The sequence below is a fragment of the Anneissia japonica genome, unplaced genomic scaffold (assembly GCF_011630105.1).
Source record: "Anneissia japonica isolate Jap-2015-1 unplaced genomic scaffold, ASM1163010v1 scaffold180_len884964_cov147, whole genome shotgun sequence".
In the NCBI taxonomy this organism is placed as follows: domain Eukaryota; kingdom Metazoa; phylum Echinodermata; class Crinoidea; order Comatulida; family Comatulidae; genus Anneissia; species Anneissia japonica.
Genome location: NW_022696035.1, coordinates 621,363 through 624,410, shown reverse-complemented (window position 1 = coordinate 624,410; position 3,048 = coordinate 621,363).

Genomic DNA, 3,048 nt, shown 5'->3' with positions numbered 1-3,048 from the left:
TATACTATAGAACATAAGGTTTATATACTATAGAACAACATGGCTGGATTAACTACAAGGTGATCTATTGATTTGTAAAAACCAGTTTACTCTCAAAATTATACAAAATTTAACATCGTAAATATCTTATATTTCATTTTGTTCACAAATGTATAGAGTTGAAATAAAATTGAAGTAGGAAGTCACAAGATATACTATTTATTTATTTATTATTTGAACATACACCAATATTCTTAGATATAAACAAAAGGGATAGAGAACAGCAATGTAGATAAGAACTAACAAAAATAAATATGCCTATACTATAGAACACCAAGTTTTTGTTAACAAGGCTGGATTAACTACAAGGTGATCTATTGAATTTGTAGAAATCAGTTTACTCTCAATATTATACAAAATTTAAATTAAAAAATCGTAACTATCCTAAATTTTATTTTATTCACAAATGCATAAAACAGTGTGTGTATCAAACCATTACTTTTTTCTTCCCTCCAAATCCGAAGTATTAGTTTGAGCACGGTTTAAGCTTTAAATTGAAACCAATGAAAATAAGGTTGTCTTACCAATAAATCAGTTATTCACTTAATTTTTGAATTAATTAGAAATTAATTCACACGATCAGTGGTAGCACCAAGCATTTCCCCTGTGTGACAGGTCTGAACGCCCCTCCCACCCCTGATGTCACAACAAGGTTTTAGGACCCAAAATAATAATTTGCTTGCTAAATAACGTTATTTTGATTGTCAGTTCCTAATATTGTGTTCTAAAAGCACAATTTGGGCCATAATGAGCAATAAAAACTCTCCCTGTTAACAGTACCAGAGATTTTAATACCGGGACCATGACAGAGGCTCAAGCTGGCACCTTGGTTAATGACCCCCAACCAACCCCTCCCCCACCCCCAACAGCAAATCTCTGGAGCCACCACTGCTAGAGATCATGTCAGCATTGGGTCAGGTTTCTATCTTTGGGGTTGGAAATGGTCAATAAAATCAAACAAAATGCCTACCCCACCTTAGGCCTACCTCCTTGCATCCTATGATTTTAATCGCTATGATTTTGATCGCTATGATTTTGATTCATATTCCCATGATTCCTATCTCTATGATGTAATGTAGTTCAATATAAATAGCGCTTTATATCTTTGAATTGGATTTATTCAGTGTAAACACCAAGGAGAGCCCACCGTAAGTCTAGAAGACTTACAGTATTTCTAGTGGAGTCTGTAGAAGCCAGAGCTCCTATTTCTTATTTGGGTTAAAATTGGGTTTACAATTTAGTTACAATGTGGCACCTGTTTGTCAAGTTAAGTTAATGTTACTCTACATATTTCTTATTTTATTGAAAGTAAAGATTTGCTTTCGGAAGTCCAGGGAGGTTTCAGATCTAACCATAGATGCGAAGATCCTATTTTTACCCTTGAAATTATTCTAACATGTAGATCTAAAGAAGGAAAAAATACGTATCTAGCCTTCCTGGACTTCCGAAAAGCATTTGACAGTGTTTGGCGTGAAGGCCTCTTAGAAGCAGCATGGAATGCTGGAATTAGAGGAAAGGTATGGCGTATCATTAACTGCTTGTATGGTTATGAAGGCTAAGGTTAGAGTGGAAAATGATCTTACAGACCAATTTTGTATTGAAAAGGGTGTAAAACAGGGGTGTGTATTATCCCAAATACCATTTTCTATTTTCTATAAATGAATTTGTGAAAATTATTCGAGACAATGGTATGGGGGTTAGAATGAATAGCTTATGGATGGGAGGCCTCTTTTGGGCCGGTGACGTTGTTTTATTAGGAAATAATGAACATGAAATGATAAAAATGTTACATATTGCAGGGAAGTATGCAAAGGAGTAGAAGCTAAGTTTTAACTATGAAAAATCTAATGTAATGGTCGCTGGAAAGCGCATTAACCGAGAAAAACAATGGAAAATTAGTGAAAAATTCATAAAAGAGGTAGATTGCTATAAATATTGGGAGTGATAACTTCTTCAAATCAAAAGGAACATAACCACTACCAACATGTCATTCAAAATGGAAACCGTTTAATTTCGTATATCAAAGGTGTAATTGGAAACCTTGATAATTTTAATAGGGTCTATTACGGCAGTATTCTATGGAGGACAATAGCGCTTCCCTCAATTAATTATGCATGTGGAGTCTGGCATAGCAATTCAAAAAAAGATAGTGACTTAAAAAAGCTACAGCTACAAATGGCCAGATTTCTACTTAAAGCTCCTCGCTGTGCACCTCAAGAAGCTCTATATATGGTGATTTAGGCTGGGCCCCATTGTCAAAAATGCATGAAATTTCTAAAACGAAATACCTCCATCGTGTAATAAATATGAATGAAAATCCAAATACCCTACTTCATTGCATGCTTCAACTGAGTTAAATTACAAATTTCTTGATTCGTGTAAGAATATACTTGATAAATGTACAGATTTAAATATGTTTGAACATGTTTTTGATTTAGATAATTTCACTTTTAATTCTTTTCCTGTTAGAACTATAAATACACATGTTGCAGACCCATACAACGTTGAGTGAGAAAATCAAATTAACCAAAAGCCTTCTCTTAAAAATTATTCAAAATTGAATTTTTTTTTTTTGCTAAAAAAGCTTTGAAAAATATCTGCTTGATAAATCTAATTTTATGGGGGTAAGTCTAAAATTTAAATTAAGGTCCAACACATTACCCTTGATGGCAAGACCTGCAAATGGTCTAAAGAAATTACTGGTCAGTGTACCTTGTGCCAAAGTGTCATTTTTTATTTTATTTAACTGTAAATCATTTGATATAATCAGAGAGGCAGAATTAGCTATTTTAAAACAAGACCTTGAACTTTGCAATGAGACTGCAACTTGGAATACTTTCTCAGAATCTGATATTGATGATAAAATTCATTTTGTTCTTGGAGGGGAAAATAATGATGATGTTCAATCTGCATTTGACAGATATTGTAAAACATTTGCTAAAAAAGCTTGGGACAGAAGATCAAATTTAAAAATAGGTTAAATGCATTGTTGCTTTAGTAATACATATA